We start from the raw sequence: 19,430 nt of genomic DNA, 5'->3' as shown, positions 1-19,430 counted from the left end.
CGACCCGCTCACTAGCAAGTGGACCGGACCAGCGCCCCTTCTCACCCAAGGGCGAGGATTTGCCTGCGTCTTCCCGGAATCCGCACCCCAGCCTGTCTGGATCCCTGCTCGTCTTGTTAAGCCCTTCACTCCACACGGCCCTGCCGACTTTCCACCTCCCGACCCCCTTCCCCCTGATGATTCCCCCCTGCCATAATGATGGCCCCTCTCCGCACCTCACCCTCCCCGTGAGGTTTTTCTCCTCTTGTCATTGCAGATGACGCCTCCAGTCGCCCAGTCGAGCCCGCCTGAGTCTGCCCCTCCTGCGCCATCACCCGCAGGGACCACGCCAGCTCTCTCCCGCCACGAGCGACGTCGACGTCGTCTTCTTGTCCGCCGCTTGAGCCGTCTCTCCCTCGAAGATGCCTCCATCGAGCAGCAAATTCTCCAGCTTCTCCGTCGTGCTCGCGCCTCCCCTGCCCCGCGCCCTCCTACCACCCCCCCCTCCTACACCTTCTCATCATTATGCTCTCCTTAGCCTCCTCAGCCCAGGCCACGCCCCTTTGGGCCGCCCTTCTTCAACCGCCTGGTTTCCTCTTCCTCTCCCTTTTCCAAACCTCCAGCCTCCTCCTCTACGCCTTCCTTTTCCTCCTTCTCCTCCTCCTCCTAGGCCTCGCCTGCTGTATCCGCAAGTCCGTTCGCCAGCACCGAGAGCGGCAAAGGCTCTTGGCCACAGCTGTCCTAGTCCTCTCCCAAAGCCATCCCCTTCCCGAGGAGGCCCGGCACGCCCAGGTGTGGCTCACGGAGGTGGCAGGAGGCGGCCATCAATAGGGCCCATCGTGGTCGCCTTGAGCTGCGGGTACGGGTTCTCTGCCCTCCGCATGGGGAATCGGGCATTTCAGCCGCCCTCCCCTCTGCTCACGCCCCCCTCGTGCCCCCACGCCCCCTGCCGGTAGCCCCTCCTCGTTCCTTTCTCTCCTATTTCCCCTCCTCTCACCCCCCTCATCTTTCCTCCCTACAAAATGTCAATCCTGCAAAATCTGCGCTTTCTTCAAAGCCGCCAATGGTTCTTATTTTCGAAAGAGGGAGCAATTGTCCCCTGCTCCCACCCTGCCTTTCGCTTCCTTACACTTTGCCCGCCTGTTCCTCGTAACCTCCCTGTATTATGGCCCTTCTCAGCAGCAGTTTGTGCTGCTGCCTCCCTCTCCCCCTCCTCCCAGCCACTGTTATCTTCCCCCTCCCAGCCGATCGCTGTTCTCCCCGCCTCATTTCAACCGCCCTCATCCCGTATCCGCCCTGGCACAACCTCGGAAACAACCCCCTCTGCCATCAATGGCTTACGTCATAAACCGCAGGTCCGCCCTTGCCTCTGCAGCCAATCCTCAGCTGCCCCACGGACATGCCCCTCCCATAACCTCCCCGCCTCCATGACACTATAAAACCCCATGTACTTCCCGAATAAAATCAGACCTGCGCATAGACCTCGTCTCCGTGGTTTTTCCTCCATCGAACCGCGCGTCCCCCAAGCCTTGAGCCGCCCGCTGCTGCCCCGGTCCGGCCGTGGCGTAGGCCCGATCCCCGGCAGCGACTCGCCTGCAGTGACCCGCCTGCAGTGCCGCAGCGGAGGCCAACAATAAGGTGCTTAAGGATTACCTCCTGAGAGCCCCCTTGTTGCTCAAATGTGACCTCTCTCTAAGCTGAACACAGCATATAAATGTAATAACTTTCCCTCAGCATGGGACATGACTCCCAGTTGTTTTTGAAAGAAAGTTATTTATACTGTACATGTTTTAGAGATCCATTTTCCCTCCATTCACCTCCTACCAAGAAGAAGTTTGATTAAATTTCAGTAGCTGGTCATTACCAAAGACATTATTCAGAGGTAATATTAATCTTAATTCATTACAGCTGTTCCATCCTCAGATTCAATGAGATCCAATTTTTTCGCAGTTGGGCTGTTCACCATAGGTAATATTATTTCCATTGGGTTTTCTGGGTCATTTTAGAGATGAAGGAAAAAACAAAGAAAGAAAGGAAGATAGGTGTTGGTAAATATTTATTATAGGCTCATTGTAGGGTGAAGGAGTAGTTGAACCATTTATGTACATGTGTGTATCTGTGGTCCATTCAAAAAAGTCATACAAAACATGTGGAAATGAACATTTATAAAAATAATCTTTTATACTGTCAAAATATTATGCATTATAATCTTTACATGGTCCTTGTGCTAAATTTATAAAAAATGGCTTTGATTTTATAAGTGCTCTTTACTCTCTCTTTTATGAGGACACATAAAACAAGACATAATCCCTGATCTGGAGTTGATTACACTAAATATATACATAGAAACCAAATGAAGAACAATAAAATCAAGCTCAAATTTTTCTGGTATTGAATTCAGGAGTGTATTTAATTTTCTTTCATAAGGACCCTTCACTTTGTCAAAGTCATCATAGAGAAGGATTTGGTTTGGCAGAGGGCAGTCCACGTAAGTGATGTAAAGGCGCAGAGCAGGGTGGAGGCATGGTGTGCATATTTAACATATGATTGCACATAGCAACAGAAGGCTTTGTGAAGAATAGTAAGAGAATGTTCAGAAAGAAGGCAATTTGACAGAAATAGCTATATATTAAATATATTTTTAAAAAATCAGTTGAAATATTTTCACAAATTTCTACCCAATTCAGAAGCATAGTATGAGCAGGCCAAATGTAGATCTTTCTGATATTTTTCTTCAGAACTCAGTACTTCCAATTGTGATTTTTCCCTATGTATTCATTTAAATCTAAGATAGGTGTTAACAAAATAAAAAAGTGTTCCTTGTTTTGTTTAAATGTCAGGTAAAGAATGCCCTCATTTTTAAGGATATGAAAGAGTACAATTGTCCATTCTTTTTTGGGTTCCACAAGCAAAATCAGCTGGAGTTATACAAGGCCCAGACAGTCAGACCCAACTGAAGCGGTTATTTTCCTTTTCCACTTCTGACTGTAAAAGACCTGCTGCCAGATTATCATTTCCAGAAAAACATCTATGCCAGCAAAACCTGCAGACACAGACTTTTTTTTCTTTTCTGAATTGTTAGTTAGTCTCCCAGCACATTTTGAATGTAAACTTTTTAATCCCTGAATTTGCAATTAGAGATTAAAATTCCATTCCCAGAGTCATTTGGCAGATGGCATAGCATGAACAAACTGGAAGCACTTTAAAATTGTATTTATACAGAACACCAGATGAATTTGTCAGGCTGTTTCTTCCTCAGCTTATATGTTCACTTGTGAAAATTGATTGTTTAAGATGTAGACTTCATTTGCTAGGATTTAGTATTTTTATAGGATTTTAAAGTATAAATTAACCCATCTCCTTTGTTCAGCACAGTTGCTTTGAATATGAAAGTAATATCTAAAGTTAAAGAACCTGCTTCATAAAAAGATTAAATCACCTGTGTAAGGGTCACCAAGGTAGGTTCAGGGGGGCTACATGATAATGAATGGGCAGGTCACTTGCCTAACACATCTATTATGTGGAAACTCCAACACATCTTAAGCAATTTAGGCAGTTTGATTCTTAATTAAGACTTTTCATTAAGCTTCCTCCATGAGCTTATAAAACATTTCTTATAGTTTTTAAACTTTTTATTGACATATAACAAATTCAGAAAAGTGCACAGATCATAAATGAACAGCTAGTGGAATTTTTAAGAAGTCAGCATACCCATGTAACTGGTTCCCAAATCAAGAAATTAAAAAAAATTCGTATTCCAGAAACCTCCCTCATAATCATTTCCAAATTATTTCATTTCCCAAAATAACCACTATTGTGATCACCAACACTAAAGATTACTTTATCTTATTGAAATTTTTATAAACAGACTCATACCCTATTTCCTATTTTGTGTCTAGTTTCATTCACACATTATGTTTGAGATTCACCCATGCTGTTGCATTAGGAATATGTTTTGGTATCATAATCATGTTACTTTCAAAAAATGAGGTGAGAAGGCATTTTAGTTTGCTAAAAGCTGCTGGGAGCAATACACCAGAATAGGGTTGGCTTTTACAATGGGATTTGTTTAGTTAAAAGCTTACAGTTCTGACATCAAGAAAAATGTCCAAATCAAGGCATTGGTGGAAGCTCTCTTCTGAAGGTCAGCTACTATTGATCCTGGATTCCTGCCATGTGATAAGGTACAATGGCAGCTCTGCCTTCTCCTCCAGGCTCACTTTCTCCCTAAGCTCAGCTCTGGGCTATCAGGCACATGACAGAGCACAACCGCAGCAGCTGCTCATCCCTCCCCTCTGCTCTGAGCCCCAGTGCTAGTTCTGCTCCAGGCTGCTCCCGCTGTGGATTTTCTCTCTCCAGGTTTGTTGATTTCAACTTCTGGAGGCTTCTCTCTATCACTGCAGCTTTTATCCTATGTCCGCAGCTTTTATTCATCCATTTATACAGGACACCAGTAGAGTATTAAGATCCATCATGGGTCACACTCTACTGGAGCAATCTAATCAAATGGTCTTCAGTGATCTAATCTAATCAAAAGTTCACAATAGGTTCAATTTAAGAACATAATTTTCTGGGGTCCACAAAAGACTAAAGCCAATACAGAAGGGTACTCTCTCTTTCTATTCTACGCTAGAATTTGTTTGATATTTCTTCCTTAAATTCTAGGAATAATTTACTGCCGAAACTAACTGTAACTAAAATTTTCTTTCATAAAATTTTATTATTTATTTCTTCTTATGGATTTAATTTTTTACTGTGGTATAACACAATTCAGAATTTCTATTAATTTTTCTATCTCTGATACTTTGTGTTTTATGGGTTTTATTAATTTTAACTAAATTATCCAATGTATTAGTAAATCATTTTTATAAAGCTTTTAAATATTTCTAATGCCTGCAAGGGGGTGGATGTTCATTTCTTCATTACTGATACTGGTAATTGATGTTTTCTCTCCTTTTATAATCAGGAATACTTCAGTTATATTAGTCTTTTTTCAAGCAACCAACTTTTGGTTTTATTTTTTCGTATTATAAATTTGTTTAATATTCTGTTATTTTCTATCTTACCTATTTTCTTTTCCTTCTTTTAATTTTCTATTTTTATAACTTTTTAAATAATTAAATGATCATTTTTAACCTTATTTCCTTTTATAAAATATACATTTAAGCATACACATTTTACTATGAATATGTGCACTAACCACATTTTAGCTTCTGTAAATTGATGCTTTACATCTATTTACATCTATGCTTAAACATCTATAGTTGGTACTAGGTGGCCACACGCCACCTATACTTCTGTTCCTCCTAGATAATTCTGACCCCAGTTGTAGGGACACCACTTTCAAATATAGCCAGCCAATCCCTCTCTGGTGTGCTCCTGCCCCAGCCTTCCTGCTTCCCACAGAAATCACAATAAAGACACTTTCTCAGTTCCATTTGCTCTCTCTGCCTTGAGACTGATCCTGTTGTTTTCCCCATTTGGCCCTGCAGGGCATGATGCCCTCTCCCTGATACCCTTTCCCCAGGAAACTATGGGAGTAAGAAATCTTTCAAATTCTTCTGATCTTTCTCTCTTGATCTCTGTCTGGTCTTATCATACCTCACACAAGGTAATATGAACAAAACACCATAGCTCTAGCTGCATCTTATAGCTTTTAACACATAGTGTTCCATCATCCAATTTTAAATATTTTCTAAATTTCTTTTTCATTTCTTCTTTGACCCATAGATTGTTTAGAAGTGTACAGCTATGTTTTCAAATATATCTGCTTGTTACTGATCTCTGGCTTAATTCCAATATGGTTGGAGAACACTCTGCAAGACTGCAAAATTCTGAAACTTGTGAAAAAGCGCTTGATGAACTGGCATAGAGCTTATTTCATGCGCCTTTGAAATGAATGAATTCTGCAGTTGCTAGTACTGTGTTACACAATTGTCAACTAATTCATGTTGTGTAGTGTTAAAACTTTCTATTATCTCTACTGATTTTCTGCAGTTTTTTTTAGCTAAAAGTAAGTTAAAATTTTCAACATTCACTGTGAATTTCACTTTTTAAAATTTTGGTTTTATTTGTTTTGCTTTATATTATTGTGCATGCAAAAGTAACTCATGTAGTTTCCTCGCAGATTGACTCTTCATCATCGTGAATTGTCTCGGTATATACAGCAATGGTTTTTGTCTTAAGGCTTATTTTGTCTGATGATAGTATAACTATGCCAACATTCTTTCAGTGAGTACTTGCCTCTTCTACCTTTATTCATCCTTTCACTTTCAACATTTCCCAGTCCATATATTTATGGTATGTCCTGTATATGAATATACTTGGGGTAACCTTCTTTTATTCAGACTGATGATATTTTTTCAATATATATTTAAAGTGATTATTGATATATTTGGGTGTATCTACTACCTTACTTTTTATTTTTTAATGGACCAGCTGTACTTTCTTCCTTTAACTTGTATTTTTCAGTAACCAAAACATGTTATTCCCTTTTCATTCAACCATTAAATTGTTAGTTATACCTAATTTTATTATTTTTATGTTTATTTATTATTGTTCCCCTAAGGATTACACCACTGTTTAGGGCCTATTTAATTCTACCATAATTGTCTTTTTTTTTTTTTTTAATAAAAATATCCCCATAGCATTTATTTTGATCTGGTAATAATGGTAATCAAAAACAATATGAACAATCGTTTTAGAACTATACTTATAAGAAAGGACACCTTAAAAAAATTTACTGACTTCTCAACAACTTGTCACTTCATTTCTAGTAGCAGAGTAATATTATCTCTTTTTAGCAATATCTGACCCAGCTGTTTCCTTGACTTTCTTTTAGAATGACTCTCTTCTGCATCATCTAATACAGGGCCCATGTACTCATCAACGCCAGTAACGCACCCCTCTATCCATATATTTACTTGCTCATAGAGCCACACCTGGATCCAGGACCTCTCTTTTCACTTTTCTGAAAGCAAGGCCGGTACCTCCGCGAGGACGAGGACCCAGTCGGCGGTCAGTAGGGGCTCCCCAAAATTCTGGAAGAATCCCTTCGGACTCCCTTATTCTCCAGGGGTTTCCTTTGCCTGACCTCTTCCTCCTCCCCCAACCTATAACTCCGACTCTTACTCTTTACCTAATAAGCCGTCTGCTCTCCAGCCGCTGCTCGCACTCCTGCCCTGCCCACCTCCCGCCGCGGGGTCTTCACCTCAGGCGCTTCCACCGTCTCAGCAGCCCCGGGGGCTGACGGGAGGTGGAGTCACTCCGCTCCCTCTGAACCCAGCTCTGCTGACTCCCGCTTCCCGGCTTCCGGTCTGAACCTTCTGGTCCTGACACTCTGCTTAGGATAGGACGAGCTGCACCATCACCGACTGCGCTTTTTGGCCCTGCCCATGGTAAGCCATGGTGGAAGTTCGTAAAGACAGGATAAATCCACGCAACAGCTCCGAAAGCAACTTCCAGAATTAAAAACCGGAAGTGGCAGTGTCACATTTATGTACATACTTTCCCAATCCTCTTTATTACTTACTGCATTTTCATGCTTTCATTTGAGATCATTTTCTTTCTACCTGTAGAATTCCCCTAAATTTTTCTTTTAGTTTGGACAATTTATTTTCTTTCTGATGACATTTTATTCACTTTAGATGTTGAAGACTGGAAAGTATTTCCTTTGAGCATAAAGTTTTAATGCCTTTTGGCTTCCATCATTTGTGCTGAAAGTTCTGAGGCACTGTTCTCCATCCATATCACTTATTACTTAGTGAATACCTTGTTTTGGTAACGCATGGTGGTGATGGTAGCACAGCATGGTGAATGTATTTAACACCACTGAATTTGGAAGGGGTTAAAATGGAAACTTTTAGTTTGTATATATGCTACTAGAATATAAATTTTTTAACAACATAGACCTGTGCAACACAGTAAACCCTAATGAAAAATATGGATTACAGTTAATAGTATCATAATAATAAGATAGTTTTATTTATTGTAGCAATGATAGCACATTAATACAAAGTGCTATTATGGGAAAACTGTGGAGGGAATATATGAGATCACTGTACTTTCAGCATGATTTTTCTGGAACCCTCAACTTTTCTAATTAATAATAATAATAATAATAAAGGAGTAGGGAGATGGATGTGGCTCAAGCAGTTGGGCTCCCATCTACATTATAAGAAGTCCAGGGTTCAATGTCCAGGGCCTCCTGGGGAAGACGAGCGGGCCCACACAGAGTTCCGGCCCATGAAGGAGTGCCACCAAGCCTGGGAGTGCCACCCTGTGCAGGGTGCTGGCCAACATGGAGAGCTGATGAAGCAAGATGATGCAACAAAAAGAGACACAGAGGAGAGAGAATAAGAGATGTAGCAGAACAGGGAGCTGAGGTGGTGCAAGAGAATGAGCGCCTCGCTCCCACTCTGGAAGGTCTCAGGATTGGTTCCCAGAGCTGTCTAATGAGAGTACAAGCTGACACAGTGAATGGACACAGAGAGCAGACTGGGGGGTGGGGGGGAGCGAGAGGAAGAAGGGAGAAGTAAATAAATAAATCTTTAAAAAAATTAAAGGAATAAAAGAAAAAAGTGGAGGAGAATGATGAATTCACTACACTCTTTTGTACACAATATTTAATCCTCAAGTCCTGGCTTCTTTGAATATTTTCACTATGTCTTATATTTATATTCAGTTTTATGGTTATTCTCCACAGATGGATTGATCTGATATAAACTATTCTATCCTAGCCAGAAGCAAAAATATATTAACTCTTTATAAAACTTCAACAGCACTTATGAAAGTTTGAAGCAATATTATATACTGGGACAAAAATTAGTGTATCTTTGGCCACTTCTCATAATAATATAGATTCAAATAAATTGGAAGTTGGAAGATCTCTAAACCCAAATTGATAATCAATTTATTTATTATGAATATGGGAGGAGAACTTATAGGATTTGGAATAAAAGAAGTTACTTTTACATCCCTGTGATAAGAGTCACAAGCTCTGGGAACAAGGCCAATCCCAGACATAAACTTTTTGAGTGTTAGTTTTTAACTCAAAAGGGCAATAATAATAAATGGGATTGAGTTCTTTACATTAAAATACTTTGTAAATTGGAATCCAAGAAATAAATATGGGATAGAACCTCTTGTCATGTCAAATAAATACAAAAAGTTTAAAAGTTGGTCTATGCAAGAAGAAATAGAAAATCTGAAACAAGAGATTGAGTTAGTAATAAAAATTTTCCCTCCAAGTAAATCCCAGACCCAGATGGCTTTACTGGTAAATTTTACAAAAATTTAAAGAAGAATTAGAAACAACTCTTCAGAAACTCTTCCAAATAAAATACAAGAAAAGGGAACACTTCTCCACTCATTCTTTAAGGTATTTCTTACTCTGATGACAAAATCAGGCAAAGATACCACAAAAAAGAAAACTTGAGAACTCCTACCACTTATGAAGATAGACATCAATATCCTCAACAAAACAGTGTACTAAGCCAGACACAAAAGGACAAATACGTTTGATTGTGCTATTGAGATCTAAAAATACTCTGTAAACTCATGGAGTTAATAATTTGAATATAGGTCATTCTGATGACAAAATCAGGCAAAGACACCACAAAAAAGAAAACTTGAGAACTCCTACCACTTATGAAGATAGACATCAATATCCTCAACAAAACAGTGCACTAAGCCAGACACAAAAGGACAAATACTGTTTGATTGTGCTATTGTGATCTAAATATACTCTGTAAACTCATGGAGCTAATAATTTGAATATAGGTCACCAGAAAATCAGAAGAGGGTAGAGAACGGAGAGCTGAGTGTTAATCTGTGCAGATTATCTGGTAAATTTACCAGATTAATCTGGTAAAAAGGTTATTTGTCAATCTTTGGAAATGAATAGCTATGGTGAAAGCATATCATGGTGTTTGTAACTAGCAGTGCATTGTATGGGTATGAGAGTGGTTGAAAAGGAAGATCTAAGGTCATGTATATTACTAGATGGAAAGCTAAAAACTGTAACATAGGACACTATAAGATAGTAAAACCTCATGGAAAACACCAGTATGGGAGATATTGAATATGTAAGATTGTTTTACAAAATATAAATACAAATATATTAGAAAGAAAGAAAAAGAACAGCAGTTACGTAGTAAGGCAGGCAAGGCATAGAGAGATTGAGAGGTGATGAGTTTTGTTTGTTAATTTATTATTATGGGAACAGTGAAAGTGGTCTGGGAGTGATTGGGGTGATGAATGCACAAACGTGATTATACCGAGTACCACTGATTGTACTCCTTGGATGGATTTTTGCTTTGTTACATGTATCAATAAAATTGGGGAAAAAATGACAACACTGCACTAAGAAGCTGAGTGCAGCACCATATAAAAATGATTTCACACCATGACCAAGTAGGATTTATACCAGGGATGCAAAGTTGGTTTAAGACTCAAAAATCAAGTCGTGCAATATACCATTATCAACAGGGTAAAAAAATAACATGATCATCTCAATAGATGTAGAAAAAGCATTTCACAAAACTCAACACCCTTTCATAATAAAAGACACTCAACAAACTAGGAATTGAAGGGAAATTCCTCAGCCTGTTAAAGAGCATCTATAAAACCCCACAGCTAATATCATACTTAATGGTCAAAGACTGGATGCTTTCCTTCTAAGATAAGGAAAAAGACAATGACGTTCACTCTCACTACTTTTCTTCAGCATTGTGCTGAAGGTTCTAACCATGGTCATTATTCAAGAAAAAGAAATAAAAGGCACAAATTGTAAATGAGACATATAGCTAGCTCAGTTTGCAGATTACATGATATTGCATATAGAAAGTCCTAAGGAACCCACTAAAAACCATTTGACCGAATAAACAAGTTCAGCAAGTTTTCATGATAAAAGCTCAATATATAAAACTTAATTGTAGTTCTATACATTGCAATGATCAATCTGAAAAAGAAATTAAGGAAACAAATTCATTTACAAGAGCATGAAAAAACCACAGGTTAAATTTAACAAGATAGGTGCAAAATGTGTACTCTGAAAACCACAAAAGACTTTGAAAGAGAATTTAAAAGCTCTAAATAAATGAAAGTATATCTTATGTTCATGGATCGAAAAATTTAATATTATTATGATGGTAACACTCCCCAAACTGATCTACAGTTTCAACACAATCCCTATCAGAATGTCATCTTACTTATTTCTAAAAATTGACAAGTTGATTCTAATATGTATATGGTATTGGAAGGGACCCAGAATACTAGAATATCCAAAACAATTTTGAAAGAGAAAGCAGAACAGGAAAACCCACACTTCCTGATTTAAAAACTTCCCAGAAAGCAACAATAATCATGATCATGTGGTACTGGTATAAGGATAGACAACTGAGAGTTGTGGTAGTTTGACGCTGTGTATGCCTCCCAAAAAATATATTCCTAAATTTAACCCATTCCTGTGGGTGTGAATGCATTTTGAGTAGGACCATTTGATGAGGCTACTTCAGGTAAGGTGTGACCCACCTCAATCAGGATGAGTCTTAATCCTATACTGGAGTCCTTTATAAGAGAATGAAATTGAGACTGACAGAGATAAAGCCACAGGAAGCAAGAAGCTGAAACGGAACCTGAAAGAGACCAGGAGACTCCATCATGTGCCTAGCAGTGTGACAGAGGAATCAAGGGTCCCTAGCAGCCAGCCCCAGAATGCCACAGTCTTCAGGGATAAAGCACTGCATTGATGATAGCTTCATTTGTACTTTTTCCAGTCTCAAAACTATGAGTGAATAAATTCCCATTGTTTAACCTGACCCATTTCATGGTATTTGCTTAAACAGCCTAGGAAACTAAAGCAAGAGTCAAGAAATAAACCCTCACACTTATGGTCAACTATTTTTGACAAGGGTACCAAAAACATTTAGTGGAGAAATAATAGGATTTTCTACATATTATGCTGGGACACCTGGATAACCACATGCAAAAGAATGAAATTGCACCCCTACCTTATATGGGTACAAATATTAACCCCAAATTGATCAAAGACCTAAATATAATAGTTGAAACTATAAAATGTGTCCTCTTAGAAGAAAACAGAGGTATAAATCTTTGTCATCTTGGAGTAGGCAAGGTTTCTTAGATATCACACCCAATGCAAATGCAATGAAGAAAAGAATAGATAACTGGATATTGTAAAAACAAAATTTTAAACTGTGTATCAAAGGACACCATCAAGAAAGTAAAAAGACAATTCACAAAGTAGGATATAATATACAAAAAACGTATCTGATAAGGGAATTATATCTAGAATATATAAATAGCTCTTAAAGATCAATAATAAAAAGACAAATGACCAATTAAAAGAATGTTCAAAGGATATGAATTAACATTTCACCAAAGAACACATACAAATGGCCAGGAAGCACATGCAAATTGCTCAACACTGTTAGTTATCAAGGAAATGGAAATCAAAACCATAATAAGATACCACCTCATACTTACTAAGATGGGTATAAACGAATATTGAGATAATTACAAATGTTAACAAGGATGTGGGGAAATGAGAACACTCAAACACTGCTGGTAGGAATGTAAAATGGTGCAGCCACTTTGGAAAAAGTCTAGTAGTTCCTCAAAACGTTAAACAGAATTACCATTTGACCCAGGAATTCTTCTCCTAGATAAATACCCAAGAGAAATGGAATCATGTCCACAAAAACACTTGTATCAGTATGTTCATAGAAATATTATTCACAATAGAGAGTAGAAACAATGCAAATGTTATCAACTGATGAATAAACAGAATGTGTTATATATAGCCATATAATAGAATATTATGCAGCAACGAAAAGTACTGATACACGATATAACATAGACAAACCTTAAAAATATTAAGTGAACAAAGCAAGTTACAAAAGACTACATATTGAATGATTCCATTTATATGAAATGTCTGGTATATGCAAATCTATAAAGACAAAATGTAGATTAGTGATTTCCTAAGGCTGAGGGATAGAGATCAATGATTTGCAGAGTGATACCTAAAAGGTACAGGGTCTCTTTGTGGGATGATAAAGCTCTAAAATTGATTGTATTGATGGTCATACAACTCTGAGGATATACTGAAAACAACTGAATTGTACATTTTAAATGAATGACATTTATGGCATGTGGATTATATCTCCATAAAGCATTGCAAAAACAAAACACACTCATATGGTACATGTGCTTAGCACCGGGGCTAAGTGCTATGAGCATTTAAAATATATTAGTTCCTTGTTTTTGAGATGTATTGTAAAAGCTATAGAAGGAATATACACACTTATGTATACATATTTTAAATACTAGCAAACATATTTCCCACATTACTTAGACCTGAATTTCAGGTTTTATTTTATCTTAACGTGTCTAAAATGTCTAAAATTAGGATAGATCTTATAATCAATGTATTATTTAATGTAGATTATCACTTCTTATAAGAACTTAGGAGTCATCCTTGAAAATTTAGAAACAAAATAAAGCTGAGGACTGTAATAGAAAATAATTTGTATTATGTAGGTCTAATCTTATTGCAAATTCACACAAGTAGTTCTGAAATGGTCAAAGAAGACTTCGTGGGGTTTATTTTCAAATAGGTGTTTGAAGAATGGACAGTGTACGGATTGGGGGAAAAAACAAGAAAGCAATTTCAGGCACTTTTTATAGAATTTCTACTCATTCCTTATATTTTCATTACCTTTGTTTCTACTTATGTGCTCTTAATTTTAGCCACACTTGAAACATATATCTCCTCCATAAAAGCATACAAATAAAGAATGAGCTCCATGTTTTTTTCTTTCATAAGTCACACATATTTCCAATACAAATATCTGCACATCATTCAAGATAAAGATGATGAAAATATAGCAGTTTTTTTAGCTAAAGGGTGAGGATTCACAAGGACTCTGATAGTTTACTTTTTCCTATGTAAGCAATAATTACATTTATAAGAAATCCAAATGCATAAAATTTTTTTACATTTTACACAATTTTATATCCCTAGCTACAAAGATGAACATGCCAGAAAACAATATAGGATAAGCCCAGGCATTATTTCCTTTAAAGCTAGACTGAATCGTGTAATTGTTGAGAGCTGAGGCTCATTTCAAAACACAAACTCTTGTCAATTACAATATGTTTAGACTTTGTGCATGTCTAGTAATCTCTTTGAGTCTCAATTTTCTCATCTTAAAGTAAGGATAATAATAATAATATCTAGCTGTGGAAAAATGGATTTGTTTTCATGGTCACCTTATGAACTCAGTATTAAAACTACCCTGATAAAAGACTATTAGACCAAAGCATAGGAAGACTTCAGGAAAATGGATTTTAAGGAGAACAAGAAAATTGGAGGAAACAATAAATCTACTTTCTGGTTTCAGATAATAATATGGACTTGATTCTCCTAAGTTTGATTCAGGAATCAGGAGAGTCCATGACTGTGAACATTTCTTTAAGAGAATGCACATATTATTTGTTTAACTTTCTGAATGACACAGAAGAGCAGAGTGTTTGTTAAAGGGCTGTGCATCAAAGATTCTCAGGTCTGGCAGGATACTCCCCTGTTAATAAAGGCTGGGTGACTCCAGTTAGGGGCTCTGGGACACATGGGAACTATGCTGAGATATGCTGGCATCTGATTCTGCTCTCCCTCAGCATCCATCTCACTTTCCCAAAGATTCTGCATCCTTGACTAATTCAGGATCACAATTTAACCTACAAGGAAGCTTGTGTTAGTACTGGTTTCTTCATAAGACCTCTAACTTCATAGCTGGTTGTCTGCACACAATGGTATAGTGCATTTAAAGTACCTGATTTAGAGTAAAGTCCTAAATAAATACTAAATAAGACTACGATGAAGGTAAGGATGCTGATTTTGTAATGAACAGACTCATAAATGATGACAGCATTCTATTTTGGTGGATAATCAATAAGACATGATCTGGATGATGTCCCCCTTCTCCCTTAAAAAGATATCACTGGCATGAAAGAAAAGGGATTTTAACCAGTCATGGAGCATCTTGATTTCCTAATTTCATGATGATTTTGAACTAAGATAGTTAAAGTTAATTTGGTAGTCCAGAAATTACCCAAGAAACAGTTTTCCCCTTCTCTTTAACATAAAAATTGAGTTCTGGATATTAAAATAAGTTGGTGTTCTTTAACACTTGACAAGAAATCTGGTCATTTTTGTAATTAAGAGAGATTCTGTGTCAGCAACAATTTTTAAATACAGAAGCAGTTCACTTATTAGTAGACAACCTCACAAGATCATGTAGGGCATATCATTAGAGGATAGCTAAAAGCCCAAAGAGTAAAAGTATCACGTAGGGATGAATTCACTCACCTTCTGCCTCTGTCTCCTCTTGCGTTGCCATTACCAGCATTGTGGTCATGGGCAAATTACCTATCCTGCTTGTAAAATTGGTAAGGTAAAAGTTAATTCATAAATTTCACAGGAATTATAATTTTCACTATTATAATTGTTGTTTAGATACCTTCACTAAAAAGAAAGAGGAAAAGGAAGACTAGATTTAGGAAGCCATGGCCTGCTACTCATCTTCCTTTCTAGCTTCTTTTCAAATCCCCCTCAACTCCTTCTACATTACAGATGCATCAAAATATGAATTGCTCCCTAATTATATCCTAACACAAATACAAATATTTTCTTAAGCATCAACTAGCTTCCAGGACACCAAAGTAAAACAATGATACAACTTGGATCCTGTCCTTAAAGAGTTTACAATCTGGGAAAGACCAATATTATACCATTGTTTACATTGCCCCTTTAATCTGAACATAATTATCTACTACCATCTCCACTCAGGAAACATTTTCCAACACACCCAAATAGTCTGAATCTACATGGCCTCCTTTTCTGGAAACAGTTGTTTTTTCTTTCATTGTAGCACTTAGACCTTGGGATATACAAAATGTTAGTCATATATGTATTAAATTCCATTATGGAAAACATGGTGTCTTTATCTTTGGATCTTATTTATTTCTTTCATTTAGCTTTTTTTTTTTTTGATTTTGTAAAATTATTACATTAAAAAAATATGAGGTCCCATTCAACACTACCACCCCCACCCCACCACTCCCCCCCCCAGCAACCCTCACTCCCATCATCATGACTCATCCATTGCACCTGGTAAGTACGTCTCTGGGCATCTCTGCACCCATGGTCAATGGTCTACATTATGGCCCATACTCTCCCACATTCCATCCAGTGGGCCCTGGGAGGATTTACAATGTCCGGTGATTGCCCCTGAAGCACCATCCAGGGCAACTCTAAGTCCCAAAGGCGCCTCCACCTCTCATCTCTTCCTGCCATTCCCCATACCCATCAGCCACCATTTAGCTTATTTTTCATGAGAAGTTGTAGATTTACAGAAAAATCATGCATAAAATACAGAGTTCTCATCTACCACCCTGTTGTTAACATAGTGGGGTACATTTGTTATAATTCATGAAGGAACAGTTTTATAATCGTGCTATTAACTACAATCTATTGTTTACATTAGGATTCTCTATTTGCATTACATAGTTCTATGTAATTTTTATTCTAGTAACATATTATACAACCTAAAATTTCCCCCTTTTGGCCATATTCAAATACATAATTCAGTGCTATTTTTTCCTGCCTCGCCAGTATCACTCTCAGCCATATCTATCAGTAGACATTACACATACATATATCCACATGCATCCAAATTATGATGTAGTGTTTACCTTTTTACATTTTCCAAAACAATTTCTCTGCATCTCTCTTTTAATCTCACAATAATTTCCAAAATGTGTGAATGTGAAAGAGAAGAATGCTTGAATAACTTCCCAAAGCACCAAAATATCGAGCTGGGGAGACTAGAACAAAAGACTTCAAACTCCTGCTGCAGTTTTTTGTTTTGTTTTGTTTTGGTTTTTTCTTACCATGATCTCATTGCTTTCTAAATGCTCTTATACCTTGTCAATTTTCAGATGGGCTTTGAAGAAACATTTAGAAGTTTTGGAGGTTAGAAATGAGAAAGAACAGAAGAGTGGAAGATTTACTGCCTTTGTGAAAAGGATGAAAAGGCTACTGTTAATAAATCAGAAGGCTAAATTCTAAAAGCAATTCTAGTCACTAACCTCTGGCACTGTTTACCTACCGAAATATGAACTAAGTCAACATCTTACACCTCTGTGAGTGGTGACTTTTGCTTTTGTGTTGGTAGCACTCTGTTTATGTGGTCCCATCATCACCCATTCGTAAACCTTAAGAAATCACTTAATATGTTCTTAAGTGACATTACTGATTTCCCTACTTCCATACATATGACTATCATTGTACGAAAGAAGTACTAGTCAAGTTCTAGTTCAAAGAGCTCTCACTAAATATTCTCCTCTCTCAGCAGTGTGTTTCTTCCTGGAGAAGGAGGTCACCTGGGCAGATTCAAGTGAGTGATCTGAGCCTGAGTTCATGAATTGGTATCTGTGATCCAACAGATGTTTTCTATCATTTAATTTTTTTTTTTTTGGAAATTATGTCTGATTTAAACAATTATTTCTTAACATATATGACTTACTACTCGATGCTGGTTTTAGACATGAGGTACACTTGAAAAAGGATTTGGGCCAGGAGAGAGGTATACAACTGCCTAAGAGATCATGTTTCCAAAGATTAGACATGAGATTTTCCTGAATTCCATTGACCTTTGTTTCTTTACCTGGCCAGGACCCCCACAGTCGTTTGGATAATCCTACCCAGTGAAGCAAGAACTTTGCACTGATTCTGAGCTCATCACTTCCCCTAAAGTTCAGGGTGCCAAAGGGAAAGATATATTGTCCCCCCAGAATGCCTTTGTAGCCTGGGAAGAAAGAAGGAGCAAGAGGACGTTTTTTTAAAATAAGAAGGTATCCCTATCCATTTAAAAATTTACTAGGTTCAAAATGTAGTCTCTGTACCTGCTAAATGTTCTCTATTTCTTCTTCATTAGTTTGTACATATACCTTCTAAAAGGATCTTAGTCACCAGGTGGCTATTCCAAGCTCTCCTAAGTTTTAATTATCAATTCACATGATAGATCTAAAACCAAGTGCCAAACCAGATTTACTGCTGTAGGGACAAGGCTGTGTGCAGAAACTATCGACCTTGTTGGCCAACTGGCAGCTCTTTGCACACTCTTCCAATTACTTCCAGGTCATTAGGCCCATCTTGAGTAGATATTTTACTGTCATTGTGAAAAGGAGTATAATGACATTCAGTGATTTCAATATTAGAGCAATAAAAGGGACGGTGGGAGGGGGGCAATGAGAAAGACATCTAGGCATTGAATTTAAGCTGAATTTTATAAGAAAAGTTTTAAGAAGAAAATCAGCATTTGTATACATTATTGGTAGATTTGTTCCAACAGGCAATACTATTTTGAGTGCCTCCAATTAGACAGACACTGCTCTAGGAGCTGAATGATAGAGCAGTGGATAAAGCAGACAAGGCTTTCACATTTACAGAACTTATTTTCAAGTGGTAGTTTAGTTTTCCTGGGCTGTTTTGACAAATACCACAAAACAGATTGGTTTAAAACAATGGGAATTTATTGGTTTGTGGTTTTGAGCCTAGTAGAAGCCATAAACTGAGGCAACAACATGGTAAGGCTTTCTCCCTAAAGTCTGTAACATTCTGCTGCTGACTGCTGGCAATCCTGGGCTTCTTTACCTTGTATGTCTACTTCCTGCCATCACATGGCAATATCCATGCCTTTCTCATACGGCTTCCCTTGACTTCAGGCTTCTGGCTCCTCCATAGGGCTTTCTCTACTATGTTTTTTTTTTTTTTTTTTTTTTATTGATTTTGTAAAAATATTACATTAAAAAAATATGAGGTCCCATTCAACCCCACCACTCCCACCGCACCCCTCCCCTCCCAGCAACACCCACTCCCACCATCATGACACATCCACTGCATTTGGTAAGTACATCTCTGGGTATCTCTGCACCTCATGGCCACTGGTCCACATCACGGCCCACACTCTCCCCCATTCCATCCAGTGAGCCCTGGGAGAATTAACAAAGTCCGGTGATTGCCCCTGAAGCACCATCCAGGGCAACTCCAAGTCCCAAAGGCGCCTCCACATCTCATCTCCTCCTGCCATTCCCCATACCCATCAGCCACCATGTCCACCCTTCCCACTCCAATGCCACCTTTTCTCTGAGGTCCTTGGATTGGTTAAAAAATTCTACATATCACTTTAAGCAAATACGTTGTGAATAGGCTGTTAGAGTATCGCTGTGGAAGGGAAAAGGTTTTGTGGTGGATGTGTGGGAGTGCTGTATATTGCATACATGAATTGCTGTGGTCTAGGGCTCTTGTGAAGAGAAGTTCAATAATTAGGGGGAAAAAAAAAAGGAAAAGAAAAAGATAGGATGTA

Source organism: Dasypus novemcinctus, chromosome 30, assembly GCF_030445035.2.
Source record: "Dasypus novemcinctus isolate mDasNov1 chromosome 30, mDasNov1.1.hap2, whole genome shotgun sequence".
Classification (NCBI taxonomy): domain Eukaryota; kingdom Metazoa; phylum Chordata; class Mammalia; order Cingulata; family Dasypodidae; genus Dasypus; species Dasypus novemcinctus.
The sequence above is the reverse complement of the archived record's forward strand: the minus strand, read 5'-3'. Positions refer to the sequence as shown.